This window comes from Arabidopsis thaliana, chromosome 4 (assembly GCF_000001735.4).
Source record: "Arabidopsis thaliana chromosome 4, partial sequence".
Lineage (NCBI taxonomy): Eukaryota > Viridiplantae > Streptophyta > Magnoliopsida > Brassicales > Brassicaceae > Arabidopsis > Arabidopsis thaliana.
Genome location: NC_003075.7, coordinates 4,928,301 through 4,950,592, shown reverse-complemented (window position 1 = coordinate 4,950,592; position 22,292 = coordinate 4,928,301). Strand labels below are relative to the sequence as shown.

Genomic DNA, 22,292 nt, shown 5'->3' with positions numbered 1-22,292 from the left:
AAGTACCCGAAAAGACTCGAAAAAGAACTCTAGAAATAACAAAAAGATTCTAAAACGTATACCTAAATCATAGCTAAAAACAGTAAAAATAGAGGTATATCAACTTCCTCCATCACTTATCACAACTATTGGGACTCCAAACCTTGGGAATATGATGTTTTTAAACAACTTTACTACCACGCTAGCATCATTGGTGGCGCTTGGTATGGCTTCCACCCATTTAGAAACATAGTCAATCGCAACAAGAATGTATTCGTGAGTACCTGACTTAGGGAATGGTCCCATGGAATTGATTCCCTACACGTCCAAAACTTCTACTTCTACTATGAAGTTTTGGGACATCTCATTCCTCTTGCTTATGTTTCCCATTCTTTGGCAAATGTCGCATCTGGCTATGAAGGAATTGGCGTCTTTGAACATATTGGGCCACCAAAATCCTGCCTGTAACATTTTGAAAATGGTTTTGAAGGTTGCAAAGTGACCAGCATAGTAAGAGCCATGGCACCCGTGGAGAACTCCCTCAACTTCTTCTTCAAGAATGCATCTTCTGAATAAACCGTTCGAGCATTTCTTGTAAATATAGGGTACATCCCAATAGTATCTCCTAACCTCTCGTAAGAACTTCTTCTTTTTGTAACCAAAGTATTGTGGCAGTTCTACATCCGCTGCTAGGTAGTTCACATAATGCCTAAACTAAGGGTATTGAAATTCTTATACCTTACACATGATGATGTAGATTCTAGAACTCCTGCAATAGGCACTCCTTCCTTAGAATAAGAGCTAAAACTTCCTTGAAAGTTTTTACAGCGATGCTCATCAAACCTATGAGTTCGCCAAACCTTGAGGGTTAAGTAGTTTCTCCTTCTTCTCTTAGGGAGGTGTCAAGACGGTTGTTGTTTACGCTAGCAGCCATGTTGCTAATAAAAAAACAAGCTTCCTCAATCTTCTTCTTAGCAAAGTTTCCATTACTTGCGGTGTCTAGAGAGAAGCTGTATTCATAGTGAACTCTTTGGTTGAAAATATTCATCATGTGACCTGATATAACCTTGTTTTTACTGATTTTAACTATGTTTTAGATTTAGAATTTTGAGTCTTTATGTTATTTCTCGAGTTTTTTAGAGTCTTAGATATTCTATGCAATGGGGCAACAATGGAGATGAGGAGACATTTTGGAGGAAGAGCTAAGGAAAAGGAAGGTAAGGACTTTCAGTTCCAGATTCGGTGAGAGTGTCGATCGACACACTCTTGGTTTCAGCCCAGAAAAGTCCATGACGCTTTCAAGTTTACAGAAGTGGAAATTTGCCCCATAACGTTTTATAGGGCATATATAGTTTTAGAGGTTATTGTTTAGACTAGGGGTGTCAAAATGAGCTGATAGCTCATGAGCTGGCTCAACTCGGCTCGGTTATTCATGAGCGCCAGTTCTATTTTTAAGGATCATTTAATAAATGAGTTTAATCTCACGTGTTATACGAGCGAGCTTTAATGAACATGAACTAGCTCATGAGCTTGGTTTTCTTGAAGTAATCATATATATGAAAGGAGGCTAACTCTCTTCCACAACTTGACACATCAGCACATGAGAGCTTGCCACCTAGACTTCATAAAATAAGTAATACATAAATAGTAATTAATTCAACATAACAACTTAAATAGGAAGATATAATTAATCAGAATTTGAACCATCTCTCTTTTTACATTTTTTTAATTCAAAATATCCTCTTTCATTTTGAGATCCACTTAAGTGGCTAAAATGATCATAAAATTCAAACATGCTACATATATTCCTTGCCTAAAAATTAGACGATTATTATGAAAGAAACTAAATGAATATGCAGATTCAATATATCTAAGCTTTTCGAGATTTATGCTAAGAAAACCAGTAATTTAAAAGATGTTTGAGGAGCTATCTTTATAACTAATACGTAGGATATAAGATTATGACAAGAACTTAACTAAACTTTCCAAGAACCTCAAGTTAAATATGTTTAGATTGAATATGCAGAGACATGGTTAATAAAGACATGTTATATTTTTAGTGTAAGAAGGAAATTTTTTAAAATTTCACCGTCTCACAATCTAAACATATAACCAAAAAAATAAGGATATATAAAATATTTTTAAAAAAACTGAGAATCTAAAACAACAATAAAAAACAACTTAAACACATTCGTTTTTCAGATGAACTAATATAGTTGGACTTTTCAAAAACAATTACAAATCATATTTATGTTCAAAACCGATGCATTCAACTTTACTTTATATGAACAGACATTATATAAAACAATTTGTAAATTGTAATACATAAGCCCGCACGTAGTGCGAGTACTCATCTAGTATATACAAAAAGTCAACAATCAACGTATATATATATATATATATTTTTCTATCAAAAATAAAAATATATTCAGGAAAATATATACTCCCTCTGTCCCATGAAGAAGGATTTTTTAGAAATTTCACATTCTTTAAAAAATAATGTATAATGACAATTTGAACCTCTTTATACTATTTAAAATAATAATTATTATTTATCTAATTATCTAATAAGGGTAAAACAGGCAAACAGTTCTAAAAATTTACATTGGAAATATAAAACTTCTATCTAAGTGGGACAAATTTTTTTTTTAGAAAATTCATTTTTATGGGACGGAGGGAGTAAGTTACATAACAATTTCAGAAAATAAATATTAATAATATACACAAAATGTCAACAATGAAAACATATATCTATATATATATATATATATATAAATATATATATATTTTATAAAAATAGAAATATATCTTAAAAAATATTTAATTTACATAACAATTTTAGAAAATATAATTTTTTTCATTTATTTGCATTACCTCTCGAAGTAGCTCATTTAGCTCGCGATCTAGATGATCTGAGTTTGAGTTTGTATTTTGAAGCTCGTATAATAAATGAGTTGAGAGATATAAGCTATTCTTCCCTTGTTCTTCAGAGATTCATTCAGTTCTCAATACAGTGAAGAGATCCTTTCATACTCTAATCTTATTTGCTGTGTTTATGCTTTCTATATAAATATGTTGCTTGTTTCAATCAATATGTATGAGTAGTTTGCTTGTTAGGAATAGAGTTTCTCATTAGCGATTCATATGGTTTAGTAGATCGCCCCCATGTTAGGTTATCTATAGAAATTCTTCATCTTTAGTTGTTTTTAATGTTAGATCTAGAGTAATTAATTAGAACTTGAATACATACAATAGAAATACCCACCATAGGTATTTGTAGTTGGATCTATTCTTTGATGAGCTTGGTTTATAGTATAATAAGAATCGGCCTATCTACTAAGGTTAACAATTTAATTCGGTTAGAATGCATTTCTAGGTATAAGATCTCTCGACTTCTCCTTTTATTCTTAGCTATAGGCATAGTGAGTTTCGCGGAAAGCCATAGGTTATTCCATAATTAGAGTTTGAGTTTAAGAATGGTTCTATAACAACCTAACTTTCATTAGATCTACGAACCAATAGTTTCCTGAGAATACCCTACGCCTAGCTATTTATTTTAATCGTTTCACATAAAATCAATCTGTTATTTTCTTACTATGTATATTGTTTATTTCAACCATTCTCTGCTAGCTTAATCATGACATTCAATTCATTATGTGAACAAAAGAACTTTGAGGAAATTTGATCCTTAAATACTACAACCGATCTCTTATTTGAAAGAGTAGGTTTAAGGCAATCTGAAGCATATCAAATTTGGCGCCGTTGCAAAAGTTCTTGGGAATCACCATTGAGTTTAGTTTAGAGATTTCGTCTAGTTTTTACTTTGATTTTGTTACTCACGCGTTTCTTGTTTTCTCTTTTTTGTGTGTTTAGGTGTATGCCTAGACAAACAAGAAGCACACAACAGAAGGAGCTGATCAACTTGTCTATTCTTGACTTGGGAAAACTTAAACGCACCAACCGCAAAACTCTGAGATTAGCAATGGCTGACAGAGTCATCAAACTTGATGAGGAAGGAGTTTTGAGAGATGAGGATGAGCAAGCCTACAATCAGGCTGGTCAGAGATTGGATAATCATGGACTCATCCACCCTGATGACGCCAATGAGGATTAGGCGCGGCTTAGTGCGCAATTAGCTGCCAGAGACGTAACAAGGCTCGATGTCGAGCGACACCAACTTTGGTGTCGATCGACATCAACCCCAGATTCCTACAGCTATTCCTCCAGCTGCGGAACCACGTCGTAATCTTGGGGATTTCAACAGGCTCGACCTGTTCTATGCTAATCGATCAGCGATTGTACCCCCACCTTTCCAGAGGAACGATTATGTGCTGAAACCTGGCTATTTTGCTTTAGTTGGCCAGCATCCCTTCCATGGCTTGTCTCATGAGCAGCCAATAAACCATATCGAGCATTTTGAGAACCTCGTTCTGAGCATCAAGGCTAATGGAGTCTCAGAGCACTACCTACTGTGCAAGCTCTTAACTTACTCACTTGCTGGGCAAGCCGCTTCTTGGCTGAAACAACTAAAACCACGTTCCCTCAAGACTTGGAGAAGCATCAAGATAGCATTGTTGAACAACTTCTATGATGATGCTAAGTCTGAGGAGCTGAGAAACAAGCTGTCTACCTTCACCCAAGGTCCAGCTGAAGCTTTCAAAGCCGCTTAGGTTTGTTTCAAGGAGTATCAAAGGGACTGGCTGCATCATGGCTTCAGTGAGGTACAACTTCTTGGTACCTTTTTCAGAGGAGTAGATTGGAGATATCAGATGGCTCTCGATGCAGCGATGCAACCGCCTTGATAGAGAACCTAGCTTGCAGCAAGAGTACTAAGAATGCTGACTTTGAGAGGAAGAAGATTGCAGGAGATGTTTCAGAAAATCAGATGGCAGAGGTACATGCTAAGCTCGATTCGGTTCAAAACTTGCTTACATGGAAGAAGCATGTCTACTTTTCAGCCGAGGATGAGACCATTGAGCCTGAGAATGAGTCAGAAGAGGGATTTTTCTACATAGATGGATAGGGCTACAAAAAGTTTGGGCAGGTACAGGGCAACTTCAGTGGCAACAGGTTTACACGAAACCAGAGTTCCTTGAGCTACATTCCAAAGCCTGCCTTCCAGAAGACATTTGCTCAGAGCAACTTCTAGAGGACTTATGGTAATTCAGCTTACTAGGCCCCCCTCCACCCTCATCAGAGAGCCGAATGGAATCCATACTTGAGCAGATTCTTGAGAGAAACTCCAGGCTTGTTGTTGAGTTTAATGGCAAGTTGGATGCTGTCTACATAGATCTTAATGGGAAGATCGACAATCTGAGCTCTCACATGAAGAAGCTAGATGTACAGGTAGCTCAAATTGCACAATCCATCAAGCAACAAGAAGGTTTTCTTCTTGGAAACCGTGATGTTAACCCTAGGAAGAGCTGTAATGCCATCTTTGTCAGAGATGGAGATGATATCTGGGAGGAATTGGACACTAAAGACGAGTTGGAGCTTGCAGCTGCAGAGCTGGTGTCGACCGACACCTACCATTGTCGATCGACACCCTATGGAACACTGTTTTCAGAGACGATCCCTTACGATAGTGTCGATCGACACACACCTTTTCTCGATCGACACTGGGTCTGGACTGCACCATATGAGGTGAGAATCCCGATGCAGCTCGAATATGCCTACACTCCTCATTTTCCTTATCTAAGGAAGCGTCATTCTAAGTAGGAGTTCCACCCTGCTAAGTGCACAACTATCATTGAAAAGATCCTCACCTCACTTCCTAAGGATACACTGAGACATCCTCTGCTCCACTCAAAAAGTATGTCAAGCGCCTTGTTGACAATGGAATTAGCTCTAATGAAGCTAAACTGCTGACACGGGACATCAGTACCATCATGTTGCCTAAGGTCAATAAAAAGAGAAGGGATAGAGGGATATGGTTCAAATTACCTAGAACTACTCTCTCAAATAAGAGATAATTTCAGTATTTTAAGATCGAATTCACAGAGTTCTTTTATTCAAACAGTGAGTTGAATGTCGAGATTAAGCTAGCAGGGTATGAGTGAAAATAAAAGAGAACAAAGTAAGAAAACAGCAAGATGATTTGGTTGTAAACGATTAAATAAAGAGGTAGGAACAGGGTATTCTCAGGAAACTGTTGGTTAGTCGATCGAATGAAAGCTAGGTTGTTATCGAACCATTCTCAAACTCAAACTCTAATTATGGAAGAACCGGTGGCGTTCCGCGAAACTCCCTATATCTATTGCTAAGAATAACCGGAGAAGCCGAGAAATTATCAACATAAATATGCATTATTAACAAGTTCGATTATTCATGTTAGTAGATAGGCCGATTCTTCAGATAACCTAGCAAACCATATGAATCCCTAATGAGAAACCCTATTCCTAACAAGCAGATTATTGAGACATATTGATTGAAACAAGCAACATATTTGAGTATGAAAGCATAAACACAGAAAATATAGAAGGGAAAAGAAGGGATCTCTTCACTGTATTAAGAACTGTATGAATCTCTAAAAACAATCGATGCATAGCTTAAGTCTCTCAGTAACAGGGTTTGCAAAAGCTTCAATAGAACCTGAAAGAAACTTGATGATAAAAACTGGATGATAAAAACTTAGGTATAAACATTGTATATAAACCCTAAAAACGTCCATGGACTAATAATGCAAATAGAGAAATCTTCTGGGGAAAATTTCCTCTTCTGTAAACTCAAAAGCGTCTAGAACTTTTGCTGGGCCGAAACTGGTGTCGATCGACACCAAGAGTGTGTCGATCGACACTCCTCGCTGATTCCTGAATCCAAAATCGTCCTTAGCTTCCTTTTCCTTAGCTCTTGCTCGAAAATGTCTCCTTATCTCCATTGTTGTCCCACTGCATAGAGTACCTGAAAAGACACTAAAAAGCCTCGAGAAATAACATAAGGACTCAAGATCCTATACCTAAATCATAGATAAAATTAGTGAAAACCAGGATATATCAACTCCCCCAGACTTAGCTTTTGCTTGCCCTCAAGCAAAACACAAAAGTCGAACCAGTGGAAGAGGTTTTGAAAACAAAGGAACTCCCAACATTCTCTAGCCTATTGTCATGATCATCCAAACTAAGTCCATATGCTTAACAAGTCTAATCAAATCCTAACCAACATGTACTTCTCTAGAAGCTTACACAACATTCTAGATTCCATACCTAAGTTCCACAACTATATCCAACAGGCTTTCATCACTTGGGTCTCATCAAACAAACCAACATTCAAGATCCTTCTAGACTCATTCATGTACTATACCATGATAAATTGGCCATTCTTTCTATATTTTTTTCCTTTTTTGGTGTTCTTTCTCTTCCTGATACTTATTCTTTTTAAAGAGTAAACAAAGGGGAACTCGCAAACTGGATCGACACCCTCGGCATTTTTCTAACCTTTGTAGTTGATCATTCCAAATAATGTATAATAATGGGGTCATAGGAAACATTCCTACCCCTGTACACTATCTGAAAGTCGTCTCCATCTCTCATTATATTTTTTCCATTTTATAAGGGGAGAAGAACATATTCTTTTTATCACATTGGTCTCAATATCTTGTATGAACAAGGAGTCAAGATCTATGAATACTAACCGTTTGAAGAGGTAAAAGGAAGAGCAGTGAGATTAGCTCCAGCCTTAGTGGTTGAGTTGGAAACTAGGATATCCTCAAGTCTGTTGGTTTGCCATCTAGATTTTCCAATAAACAAGAGAAATATAGATCATGATTCCTAACTAAACTAAACAAAACGTTTTTTTTTTTTTTTTTTTTTTTATATGACTCAATAAACTGAAAAACTAAAAATAATAAGAATCAAAAATAGAAGCATCATTAGTAAGAACCACCCCCAGATTTAAACGACACTGTCCCCAGTGGCATTCAAATCCAGAAAAAGCGGGAAAAATAAATCAAAAACGAAAGAAAATAAAAGAAAGGGAAAGAAAAAGTAAACCAGTGGGTTGCCTCCCACTAAGCGCTTGTTTTGAGTCAATAGCTTGACTTGGCGGAGTTCAGAATGTGGGTGGGGTGGTGGAGGATTATTGTTGCCTCCTCGCCTTCCAAGGCGGTGTGTAAACGAATCTGGTTGGGGCAGCTGCAGGTGTCGATCGACACTCAGGGGTGTGTCGATCGACACTCATCTCGTCACCTGCAAGAACAACAGGAGAAACAAGCTTTCGAGGAACTCTAGGCTTGTTATCTTGTGAAGTAAACTTCAAAGAATCTAAGGAATTAATCGAAGGTAAAGCATGAGAAGAGATAGAAGAGAACTTATCACATAGGTCTTCAAGTGGTGTGGGCTGAAGAGAACACCACCCTTCCTGTCGATCGACACCCTCAGGTTTCACAGACAAAAGATTCTGCAAACTCTCTACAACCCAAACCCATTTCAGACCTCTATGATAAGTTCTCCTCTATCCTTTTTCCTGTTTTACCTTCGATTAATTCATAAGATTCTTCGAAGTCAGCTTCACAAGTTAACAAGCCTTGAGTTCCTCAAAATCTTGTTTCTTTTGTTATTCTTGCAGGAAATGAGGCGAGTGTCGATCGATACAACCATCTGTGTCGATCGACACCTGCAGCTGTCCAGTCCAGATCAGTTTACACACCGCCTTGGAAGGGGAGGTTGCAACACAAGTCCTCCACCACTCTACCCACATCCTGAACTCCGTTAAGTCAAGGTATTGACTCAAAACAAGCGCTTAGTGGGAGGCAACGCATTGGTTTGATTTTTCTGGTTTTTCTTTTATTTTTATTTTATTTTTCCCTCTCTCTTCGGATTTGAATGCCACTAGGGAAAATGTCGTTTAAGTCTGGGAGGTTCTTACTTTATTTTTGATTTTTATTATTTTCGTTTTTCAGTTTAGTGAGTCATTTCTCATACTAAAGAAAAAGAAAAAAACGCTTTTGTTTAATTTAGTTAGGAAATATGATGTATATTTCTCTTGATTATTGCCTGGTTGATGACTGTTGTAGGTTCGACTCAATCCTACTATTGGAAAATTTAGATGGCAAACCAACAGACTTGAGGATATCCTAGTTTCCAACTCAACCACTAAGGCAGGAGCTAATTTCACTACTCTTCCTTTTACCTCTTCAAACGGTTAGTATTCATAGACCTTGACTCTTTATTCATACATGATATTGAGACCAATGTGATAAAGAAAAAGTGTTACGCGCCCCTTATAATAAAAATAAGAGAAAATGAGAGATTGACAAGATTTTCAAATAGTGTATAGGGATAGAAATGTTTCCTATGACCCCATTATTAAACATTATTTGGAATGATCAATTACAAAGGTTGGAAAAATGCGAGGGTGTCGATCGAGTATGCGAGTTTCCCTTTGTTTACTCTCTAAAAAAAGAATAAGGCCTTGAATAGTTGTAGCTTTTGGAGTTGTTTTTGGATTTTGATTTTCAAAAAGTAAATAATTATCCATTCATAATTCTGCAAAAAGTAGATTTTCTAAAAAGTAGGAAAACCAGATTTTAGTAGATTTTACCGATTTCTTCATATAATCTAAAAACCAAGTTTTGTGGGTTTTTAAAACAATTCACATGACATTTATTTATTTTATTTTATTTTTATTTTTTAAATATGTTATTTTCACAATTTACCAATTCATTCAAACTTTTTAATCTAAAACTAAAAACCTGGTGATAAAAACTAAAAACTAAATAAATTTCCATTCAGGATTTTGCAAAAACTAAAATCTACAATAAAAATCAAAAACTACAAAAATCAAAACCCAAAAACCAAAATTCAAAAAACCAGAAACTGAAAACTAATTAAAAACAACAAAACGTTCATGGCCTAAGTCTTGGGGAGAGAAAGAACACCATTTAAAAAATATATATAAAAAGAATGGTCGATTTATCATGTTATAGTACATGAATGATTCTAGAAGGATCTTGAATGTTAGCTTGTTTGATGACACCGAGTGATAACTCAATCCTCAAGATCAAGCAATCGTCCAAACCGCCTCAATTCTTTTGTCTTCTAGTGAATCTAGGGTTTTCAACATTTTAGTATAAATAGATCACTTTTGGGTTTGTCCAAAGGATCTAGCTTTTATCTCTTAGTTTTTCTTCGTATTCTTGAATCTTAAAACCTTAATTATTCTTAATCTATTTCGTTTTTGCATTTAGTTCTTTGAGTAGAGTTGTTTAGCTTGTTTACATCTACATTTTAGTATGATTTCAGTAATTTCTGGGTTTGTGTTCTTGAGTATGTTGCTTGAGTAGGGATTAGGGTTCTTGAGGATGGATTAGATTAGGGTAATCTCTAGGATAGTCAGGTAGTTAAGATAGGTTAGATCCCTTCTGGATTCGTTGGCATCTATGCGGTTTTCGCTGGCTAATGTGGAAGTTCGACCATAGGCATCGAGCGTCTAAAAGACTTTCAAATGGATGCCTGATGTAACACCCGTCCCGCCATATATGCCAAAACGGCATGTTATTTATCTGATCTTGCCAAACCATTTTCTTTAAACTTCTCACACGAACAAAATATTGCACATAACTAACTCCACACGCTTACGGTATACTAGCCGACAACCTTTCATTAAAACCTCAGCTTACTGTTTTTAAAAAATCAACACTTGTTTTCTAACCACGTGTGTCCTTCCGTTGCACTACTTTGATGACTGCTTAAAAGAACATATAACTTGTCCATCTCCATCGAACTCTAGCGCATAAGCACTGATCACTATTAGAGCCCAAAGTAGAAGGATTGCGAACAAAACAACTACTTAGGCAAACAAGACCTCCAAACTAACTATCATTCAACATGTTCGTACAGGCTCACATGTGCTGAGGCACTTGACCTTGGTTTCCTTCCCATTCCTTTTTTTCAATAGTTTCTACGGCTCCTTCCCCATCATTGATAATTTAACATATTTACATGTCTACGAATTAGATGGTTTCCATCCGTCGTACCTTAAATATCTCTAAGCTCTTATTCTCCGATAATACTTTCTTCCATTTCCTTTCTCGATAACCTTACTCTTTAGCTTTTCATTGCTATCTTGAACACTGATTCTTACAGGTTGACACTTTTTAACACCATACTAAAGCTAAGAAAACATGAGAATCCAAATTACATTTCCAGTATCAAAAGAAATGCAATTAAGTCTTCCCAAAAAGAACTAAGCAGATATGTAAAACTCAATCAACAAAAGATTACTCAACGCAATCAAAGAAATCAATCATCAAGTTCAAGCAATACACATAATTAATCATTCAAAATCTTTTTATTTTTAAATTCGTTTTTAAAAATCTGACCCTCCGGGTCGGAACCGGAGTGGCCTTAACCGGCTCTGATACCAAATGTAACACCCGTCCCGCCATATAGGCTAAAACGACATGTTATTCATCTGATCTTGCCAAAATGTTTTCTTTAAACTTCTCACACGAACAAAATATTGCACATAACTAACTCATCACGCTTAGTAACCAGAGAAAAAAGGGGAAAAAGGGGTGAGTAAAGAATACTCAGTGAGGGGAATCAACTTTGCTCACTGAAACATAGAACACTTTCTAAAGCTGTACAACCATCATCATAACATATAAACTTAGATACAAGCAATCAACCTAACATGCTTTAACTACTAATAACACATTTATAATAATCAACTTATCCATAAATCCTTAAATAGCACATACATAAGTAACTTTAGGTCCAGTCATCCTCGTGACAACTAGAACCTCATGAGTGGAGGCTGGCCCTCGTGGCTCAGACACTCCCATGCATCCCGGGCTCGTCAGCCTTTCTTGACCAGCATGTAACACGTCGGCCCATCACTGTCCACATTCTAGGGAGACCACGTACGGCCCATAGCTCGATTCTCCCCAGTCTTTCATACAAACATACGTAATCATCATACATACATACTTATACTTAACATAAACATACTTATAATATCATACTTAACTTCACATTATCAAACATCATACTTAACAATCATAAAGTCATATCATCATGTAATCTAATCCTATACAATCAGATCCAAGTCTACATATCATGCGTCAAGAAGCATAACAAAAGAAAATGATACCATGCTTCACAAATACCACCCTCACCTTAGCCTAGTAGAAGATGACAACACAATTCTCCTTCCTACTCATTTAGACAAACTTATCATCTCAACTACGACCGCATGCTCTTAAGCTCTAACTTGGTTCTCCTTCAACCAAGACCTAAAGACCTGAATCCATGATTAATGAAAGCTCTTACAAAGATTCAGCTCAAGCCAAGCTCAATTTCCCAATAAAACAATAAAAACTCGTCATGATTTACTTCATACAAATTTGTCTTGGAAACATACCTATAAGTCGAGAACTAACCGTTAGAAACGTAATCCCACCGTTGAATATGTAGCCAGTAGTAACATGAACGTCTTCAAAAAGTTTCATCCCGCTGGCAACGTGATCTTTGCAGATATGTCTTATTTAGAAACTCATTCTCTATGGTATGACGGGAAACATCCTTGTATAACCTCAACTTGAAGCTACTATTTTCTCTTCATCTTCTTCCTTCTTTGCTTTGCCCATTCTCTGATTTTACTAAGATCTGCTTCATCTCACTTCTCCTTAATGACATGAACCAAATATCTTTCTCTCCATCTTCCTCCATTGCGCTGGTGACGATATGTTCTCATCCAAAGCGTCTCGCCTTCTCCACTACTCCGTTTACTTCTCTTCGATCATCTTTCTCTTTCTCCTCAAGCCAATTCACTCTCTCTTAAATCAAGTTCTCTTTCTCTGATGGTGTTTAATCTCTCTCTCTCACATATCTCGATGAAGTCAACACGTCAACATGACCCAACGGTGTCACAATTAGTCTCGGCTTCCTCCACCACCACCCATGAGCTCTTTCCCTTTTCTTTCATCCAATAAATAAAACTCACCACGACGTCGTCTGTTTGGTTACTCGGAGGCGGTGGCTGCGATCCCACTATTAAGCCTTAGGGTTTCTCAATGTTTTCTTTATTTTTCCTTCTCGTCAAAAAACGATGATATATATATGTCTTTGGACTCTAAATGGGCTGTCTCATATTTCCAAAATAAAGTAGCCCATCGAATGAGGGAGTGGGGTGTTACAATCTCCCCCACTTAAATGAAATTCGTCCTCGAATTTTGGCGGTTACTCCTTTGCATATAAAATTATTTACTTGGAGCTCTAGCAAACACCACATCCACATTTACGGTATACTAGCCAACGACCTTTCATTAAAACCTTAGCTTACTGTTTTTAACAAATCAACACTTGTTTTCTAACCACGTGTGTCCTTCCGTTGCACTACTTTGATGACTGCTTAAAAGAACATATAACTTGTCCATCTCCATCGAACTCTAGCGCATAAGCACTGATTACTATTAGAGCCCAAAGTAGAAGGATTGCGAACAAAACAACTACTTAGGCAAACAAGACCTCCAAACTAACTATCATTCAACATGTTCGTACAGGCTCACATGTGCTGAGGCACTTGACCTTGGTTTCCTTCCCATTCCTTTTTTCAATAGTTTCTACGGCTCCTTCCCCATCATTGATAATTTAACATATTTACATGTCTATGAATTAGATGGTTTCCATCCGTCTTACCTTAAATATCTCTAAGCTCTTATTCTCCGATAATACTTTCTTCCATATCCTTTCTCGATAACCTTACTCTTTAGCTTTTCATTGCTATCTTGAACACTGATTCTTACAGCTTGACACTTTTTAACACCATACTAAAGCGAAGAAAACATGAGAATCCAAATTACAATTCCAGTATCAAAAGAAATGCAATTAAGTCTTCCCAAAAAGAACTAAGCAGATATGTAAAACTCAATCAACAAAAGATTACTCAACGCAATCAAAGAAATCAATCATCAAGTTCAAGCAATACACATAATTAATCATTCAAAATCTTTTTTTTTTTAAATTCGTTTTTAAAAATCTGACCCTCCGGGTCGGAACCGGAGTGGCCTTAACCGGCTCTGATACCAAATGTAACACCCGTCCCGCCATATAGGCTAAAACGACATGTTATTCATCTGATCTTGCCAAAATGTTTTCTTTAAACTTCTTACACGAACAAAATATTGCACATAACTAACTCATCACGCTTAGTAACCTGAGAAAAAAGGGGAAAAAAGGGGTGAGTAAAGAATACTCAGTGAGGGGAATCAACTTTGCTCACTGAAACATAGAACACTTTCTAAAGCTGTACAACCATCATCATAACATATAAACTTAGACACAAGCAATCAACCTAACATGCTTTAACTATTAATAACACATTTATAATAATCAACTTATCCATAAATCCATAAATAGCACATGCATACGTATCTTTAGGTCCAGTTATCCTCGTGACAACTAGAACCTCATGAGTGGAGGCTGGCCCTCGTGGCTCAGACACTCCCATGCATCCCGGGCTCGTCAGCCTTTCTTGACCAGCATGTAACACGTCGGCCCATCACTGTCCACATTATAGGGAGACCACGACCCACAGCTCGATTCTCCCCAGTCGTTCATACAAACATACGTAATCATCATACATACATACTTATACTTAACATAAACATACTTATAATATCATACATAACATCACATTATCAAACATCATACTCAACAATCATAAAGTCATATCATCATGTAATCTAATCCTATACAATCAGATCTAAGCCTACATATCATGCGTCAAGAAGCATAACAAAAGAAAATGATACCATGCTTCGCAAATACCAGCCTCACCTTAGCCTAGTAGAAGATGACAACACAATTCTCCTTCTTCCTCATTTAGACAAACTTATCATCTCAACTGCGACCGCATGCTGTTAAGCTCTAACTTGGTTCTCCTTCAACCAAGACCTGAAGACCTGAATCCATGATTAATGAAAGCTCTTACAAAGATTCAGCTCAAGCCAAGCTCAATTTCCCAATAAAACAATAAAAAGTCGTCATGATTTACTCCATATAAATCTGTCTCGGAAACATACCTATAAGTCGAGAACTAACCGTTAGAAACGTAATACCACCGTTGCATATGTAGCTAGTAGTAACATGAACGTCTTCACAAAGTTTCATCCCGATCGGACATCACGTGATGTCTCACGTTCTTCTGAAAATGCTGCATCAGAACTGATATTTAGGTTTCTGCAACTTGTGATGATTCTGGACAAACTTCTAAGGTCAATTTCGGATGGAGCTTAAATCCGATGGACAAGCTGTTAGCTACTATGAGTTCCTTGAATCAAGATCTTTCCATAGACATCTTAATCGTGATCTAATTCCTTCTGGTCCACCGGGAAAACGCATGATGAAAACAGTAGTCACACATTGTTCTTGATTTATACTTAACACAGATTTGGACAACTTCTACAGTTACTTGCCCAGGAAGAAACACTCATAACTTCTCGAATATAAACCCGATTGAAACTCTGCCAGTTGATATGGCTTCATGGCAACGTGATCTTTGCAGATATATCGTATTTAATAACTCATTCTCTTTGGTATGACGGGAAACATCCTTGTATAACCTCAACTTGAAGCTACTATTTTCTCTTCATCTTCTTCCTTCTTTGCTTTGCCCATTCTCTGATTTTACTAAGATCTGTTTCATCTCATTTCTCCTTAATGACATGTACCAGATATCTTTCTCTCCATCTTCCTCCATTGCGGTGGTGACGATCCTTTCTCATCCAAAGCGTCTCGCCTTCTCCACTACTCCGTTTACTTCTCTTCGATCATCTTTCTCTTTCTCCTCAAGCCAATTCACTCTCTCTTAAATCAAGTTCTCTTTCTCTGATGGTGTTTAATCTCTCTATCTCATCTCTTGATGAAATCAACACGTCAACATGACACAACGGTGTCACAATTAGTCTCGGCTTCCTGCACCACCACCCATGAGCTCTTTCCCTTTTCTTTGATCTAGTAAATAAAACTCACCACGACGTCGTTTGTTTGGTTACTCAGAGGCGGTGGCTACGATCCCACTGTTAAGCCTTAGGGTTTCTCAATGTTTTCTTTATTTTTCCTTCTCGTCAAACAACGATGATATATATATATATATATACATATATATTAGTCTTCGGATTTTTTCTGCAACATAAATTTTTTGTTTTCCTCCAGAATGCTCCATTATCTCCAAATGAATCCCAAACGTGTAAAGACCTGTAAAGGACTAGAAAAGACTATAGAAATAAAAATAGACTCTAAAACCTATACCTAAATCATAACTAAAAGCAGTAAAAATAGGGTTATATCAAGGAGAACTTATCGCAAAGCTCTGAAATGGGTACCTAGAATCAAACATCCAATCACTTGGGCTAGAGTGTACAAATCTCTGGAATTCGTAGATCATGCATCCATTTGAACAATTTTTGGACGCTGGAATACCTAGGATCGAATTCCAAACTGAAGTGAGTGAAATAACCATTAGGGCCAACGAATCCAGAAGGGATCTAACCTAATCTTAACTACCTGACTATCCTAGAGATTACTCTAATGTGTTTAGCCATCGACTTCTACTCTTAGTCTTCCAATAGATCTCCTCATCTATATAGGCTTGATTAAGATCAGTTTTCATATGTCTTCCTCTATCAAAGTAGAGCCACCAGTTGCAATCGCTCTATCCAGCTTATGCTGAATGATTTTGATTCACTTTGCTGCATTGATCTTATTTTGTTGCTTCCATGTTGAGATAACCTTTCTACAATGAGTGAGCTTCTCCATTAAGGGAACATGATTATCATCGACCCCATTGTATCTGTTCCAGTTGTTAAGCACAATGTCTTTGAAACCCTCTTTATGAGTGAGGCGATTGTCATAGCTGAAGAAACCATGTCTCTCTTCCTTATAGGTTGAGATGTTTGTCACAAGAGGGCGATGGTCTAATTCACCAAACTCCTGGAAATCTGTCTCTGATTCTGGAAATAAAGTGAGCTATTCAGTATTAGCCATTGTTTGCCAATAAAGTAGGTGATGGTCTAATTCACCAAACTCCTGGATGTTTATTCTTTATCTTTAGAAATAGAGTAATCTATTATTCATCTCTATTTTTTTCTCTACTTTTGAAAAAACTTTATTTTAGATGTGACCATTGGAGTACAATGCCTCTAGAATAGAGTCACCTCTAAAATAGAGAAAAATATAGAGATGACCATTGGTAATGGTCTTAATGGGGGTGGATTGTAACACCCCAGTTTCAAGAATATGATAGTGCATGCAGAGAGGTTTAAGAATTGATTTGGCCATCTATGTCACCGAATTGCACTTATCTTTTCGGTCAAACGTCTTGAGAAAACTCTACAGTTAAGCATGTTTGGGCTAGAGTAGTTCACTACAAAAAAAGTCTTCATTGATAGCATACCATTATAGCACGGATTACTCAATTGCTATTGAAGATGTCATGTAATTTTCGTTATTATATTACAGCAGTTGATAAACGCTAAAATATAGTTTTAATATTACAGCACTTTATAAACGCTGATATAAAGTTTTAATGAGCGGGAACACAAAATACTTATTCCGCCAAATAACACTTAGTCATTTTCGAGAAAAAAAACCAAACACAAAGCAACTTTTCGAAAACCCTAAGAAAGAAAACTCTCTCAGTCCTCAGCCGTCTGTCCGACGAACTCACTATTCCGGCCACCGATTAAACCCTCCGTTGCCTCTCCGTCGCCGCCGTGAAAGCTCTCCGTGCAACTGGAACCTCCGCCGGCACTCAATCCGCTCTATATCTGTCCACTTCGAGATCGAATCGAAGGCAAGTCATTTTCTATGTTGTTTTTTTCTCCTTTGCCACTCAATTCGTTACCCTAGATCTGTTTCCATCAATCTCTGAGACTCAATAACCGATGTTTGTGTGATTTTAGAATTCGTTACCCTAGATCTGTTTTCTTTATCGATTCTTAAAATTTTCTCTACTTTGCATGCCTTTGTTTATTGCGAATTCATATGAATTTCGTCTTAGTAATGGTAACCTGAACTGCTCTAGGTGCTTGTGAACAATTTTGCATTCGAAATTGTGTATTTATTTGGGCATTAGAGTTGCAAATTTTGGATTTTGGCTCTGTAATGTTTGATTTTTTATTGAGTGATAAAACTTGAGAATTTCATTGTCAGATTGATTAAGCTTCGTCTGTTGTCTGAATCGTGTTGTTATTGTCTCATCGATTTAGTTATTTTGTTATGTCAAACTATCATTGATTCACTTTCTTGAATATAAAACATTTTGCTCATTCACTATATTTTGTTTAATTTGTAAGCGTTGCTGAGCGAATCAATGGACATTTGGAAGCTTATCAATTCTCTCTTTTCACAGGAAAGGTTAGTATCATTGTCTCTCTTTTGTGAATTGTTTTCTTTTGTCATAGTTAGTATATAAGTTTGAGTTATTTGTGAATGTTGTCTGCTTGTTCTGTGATTGTTTACTTAGAAGAATTCTTTTCAGTTTCATTTATTTTAAAACATGCTAATATAATCTAGTAACTGTACTTATCTACTGAATTGTTTTGATAGAGTGATTTGTAAATGTTGTATTTTGTGTTTGTTTATATTGAAGATTCTTTTGAGTTACATTTGTTTAAAACCTGCTACTATAATCGAGTAGCATGTACTTAAAACCTGAATTGCTTTGATTGATTACGTTTATAAGTTTGAATTTATTTGTGAATGTTGTCTACTTATTGTGTGATTGCTTATTCAAGAGATTCTTTTCTTTACACAATATGGTATGCTGCTTAGGTTACTAAAGGTTAATTTATGTTACGGTTAGCACATAGAATGGTGGCCAAGGATTGGGTGCATCTTGGTAAGTAAGGAATATAATTATAATTATAATTATATTCCTTAGGTTTCAGTAAGGGTTTTGGGGAGTTTACTTCTTTTTTTCTCTCTTTCTACTTCTGCAACAAAGAGCTGATCCTACTTATGAGAGAGGGGCTATCAAGTTTGTACGGGATGTGGCTGCGGCTTTGGGAGATGATATGATTGTATGTCCTTGCATTGATTGTCGTAACATAGATCGTCACTCAGGCTGTGTAGTTGTTGATCATCTTGTGACAAGAGGAATGGATGAGGCTTATAAGAGGCGGTGTGACTGGTATCATCATGGAGAATTGGTGTCTGGTGGTGAAAGTGAAAGCAAAGTCAGTCAGTGGAATGATGAAGTAGTTGAGTTGTATCAGGCTGCAGAGTATTTGGACGAAGAGTTTGATGCTATGGTTCAATTGGGCGAGATTGCAGAACGTGACGACAAGAAAGAAGACGAGTTCCTTGCAAAGCTTGCAGATGCTGAGACACCTCTATATCCAAGTTGTGTTAACCATAGCAAGTTGTCCGCGATTGTGTCTCTGTTTAGACTGAAGACCAAAAATGGCTGGTCTGACAAGAGTTTCAACGATCTTCTAGAGACATTGTCGGAGATGCTACCAGAGGATAATGTGCTACACACATCACTGTATGAGGTGAAAAAGTTTTTGAAATCCTTTGATATGGGCTATCAGAAGATTCATGCATGTGTTAATGACTGCTGCCTATTCAGAAAGAAATACAAGAAGCTCCAGAATTGTCCTAAATGCAATGCTTCACGATGGAAGACAAACATGCATACTGGTGAAGTAAAGAAAGGTGTTCCACAGAAAGTGTTGCGGTACTTTCCAATAATCCCACGCCTCAAAAGAATGTTCAGATCTGAGGAAATGGCTAGGGATTTAAGGTGGCATTTTCACAACAAAAGCACAGATGGAAAGCTCCGCCACCCTGTTGATTCAGTAACATGGGATCAGATGAATGCAAAATACCCTTTATTTGCATCAGAGGAAAGGAACTTGAGGCTTGGTCTTTCCACAGATGGGTTTAATCCATTCAACATGAAAAACACAAGGTATAGTTGCTGGCCTGTTTTGCTTGTAAACTACAATCTGCCTCCTGACTTATGCATGAAGAAGGAGAACATCATGCTGACATTGTTGATTCCGGGTCCACAACAGCCTGGAAATAGTATTGATGTATACTTAAAACCACTTATAGATGATTTATGCCATCTGTGGGACAATGGGGAATTGACATATGATGGTTTCAGTAAATCATCATTTACTCTCAAAGCTATGCTGCTTTTGGACGATTAGTGATTTTCCTGCTTATGGGAATCTTGCGGGTTGTAACGTGAAGGGAAAAATGGCGTGTCCTTTATGTGGTAAACATACAGAAAGCATGTGATTGAAATTCAGCAGAAAACATGTCTATATGGGACATAGAATGGGTCTGCCACCATCACATAGGTTTAGAAATAAGAAGTCTTGGTTTGATGGTAAAGCTGAACATCGGAGAAAGAGTAGAATACTAAGTGGTTTGGAAATTTCTCATAACTTAAAAAATTTCCAAAATAATTTTGGGAATTTCAAACAATCTACAAGGAAGAGGAAACAACCGGAGTCTGTTAAATCAGGATCAGATAGTGATGATCTATCTAGTGACTCGGAGGAGGATGAGGAAGAAGAGGCAGAAGTAGATGAGGAAGAGTTATCAAGATGGAAGAAAAGGTCAATATTTTTCAGGCTATCTTATTGGCAGGTCTGTTCTCTTTTCTTGAAATATGTTTTATTGTTTAGATTGAAACAAAGGGAAAATGTCTAATGCATTTTGTTTGTCTGTTTTGCAGGACCTACCAGTAAGGCATAACTTAGACGTCATGCATGTGGAGAGAAATGTGGCTGCATCTATTGTATCAACATTGTTGCATTGTGGGAAGTCAAAGGATGGTCTCAATGCTCGCAAAGATCTCGAGGTGCTTGGTATAAGGAAGGACTTGCATCCGCAAACCAAAGGGAAAAGGACATACCTTCCTGCAGCACTTTGGTCTCTCTCCAAGTCAGAGAAGAAGCTATTCTGCAAACGTCTATTTGATTTTAAAGGACCAGATGGCTATTGTTCAGACATAGCAAGAGGTGTATCTTTAGAAGACTGTAAGGTAACAGGATTGAAATCACATGATTATCACGTCTTAATGCAGCAGCTTCTTCCAATAGCTTTGAGAGGGTTGTTACCTAAAGGTCCTAGGGTAGCAATTGGACGCTTATGCAAATTTTTCAATCACTTATGTCAGAGAGTGATTGATATGGAGCAGCTTTTGGAAATGGAAGCTGAGATTGTTGAAACCCTTTGTCTGTTTGAAAGGTTTTTTCCTCCCAGTTTCTTTGACATCATGGAGCACTTGACAGTTCATTTAGGGAGAGAAGCTCGGTTAGGGGGACCAGTTCATTTCAGATGGATGTACCCTTTTGAGAGATATATGAAAGTCCTCAAAGATTTTGTGAGAAACACAACAAGACCTGAAGGGTGTATTGCTGAATGTTACTTAGCTGAAGAGTGCATCCAGTTCTATAGTGAATTTTTTAAGAAGACAACAAAAGTTCAGGAAAAGGCAGATAGAAATACTGAGTTTGAGAACAACTCTATCCTTGGAGGGCGTCCTATCTCTGCAGGCACCTTTATTAGTCTTACAGAAATGGAGAGAAAAATAGCTCATTTGGCTGTGATCCAGAATATGGCTGTCGTCGAACCTTATGTAGAGTAAGTTACAATCTATCTCTCTTTCTATTACTTTTCTATATTGCTTTTCACTTTCTGCTTCTATGAATGCTGATTCTGAATTTTGTTTTCTCTGTTTACTAGTGAGCACCTGCAGCTTCTACAAAACACTAACGGGAGATGCAGACGTGATGCGTCTCTGTTATGGAGTATGCACACTCAAAATTTTGCATCTTGGCTTAAAGAACAGGCTAGTATTTGTCTTTCACTTAGTAATTTAGCTTAAAGAACGGGCTAGCAATAGATATAAGAGCCTGACTTTTTCTATTTTTCTTTGATAGATACATCTTGATTCAAGTACTCATGGTGAAACACTGAAATGGCTGGCTTATGGTCCACGTTGTTGCGCAAGATCATTTACTGGTTACATAGTGAATGGGCAACGATTTCACACAAGAACAGTTGACAGGAAAACACAGAATAGTGGTGTTTTCTATGAAGCCACAGCAGTTTGTAGGTCTAGTGCAAAGGATAAGGAACAAGTGGTGGATTTGGTGCAGTATTATGGCTGCATAACAGACATTATACTGTTGGACTATAATGTCTTCTATGTTCCTTTATTTCGTTGCAACTGGGCAGTAAAGGGCAATGGAGCTAAGGAAGAAGAAGGGTTTACACTAGTTAATTTGAATAATAATCAAGTCTCCTTTTTAAGGGATCCGTATATTATGGCTTCTTAGGCAAAACAAGTGT

General features: G+C 37.1%; 4 pseudogenes across 4 annotated transcripts; 2 read left to right on the top strand and 2 right to left on the bottom strand.

Annotated features, from left to right (window-relative positions):
• Positions 1-62: 62 nt before the first annotated feature.
• On the bottom strand, positions 63-683 carry AT4G08074 (annotated as a pseudogene; the record flags this gene model as incomplete). Its single annotated transcript has 1 exon — positions 63-683.
• Positions 684-3,817: 3,134 nt separating this feature from the next.
• Positions 3,818-5,926, top strand: AT4G08072 (annotated as a pseudogene; the record flags this gene model as incomplete). The annotated part of the gene is made up of 1 exon: positions 3,818-5,926.
• A 10,567-nt stretch (positions 5,927-16,493) lies between these two features.
• AT4G08071 lies at positions 16,494-17,054 on the bottom strand (annotated as a pseudogene). Its single transcript has one exon.
• A 1,737-nt stretch (positions 17,055-18,791) lies between these two features.
• AT4G08070 lies at positions 18,792-22,219 on the top strand (annotated as a pseudogene; the record flags this gene model as incomplete). Its single annotated transcript has 1 exon — positions 18,792-22,219.
• Between the last annotated feature and the right edge of the window lie 73 nt (positions 22,220-22,292).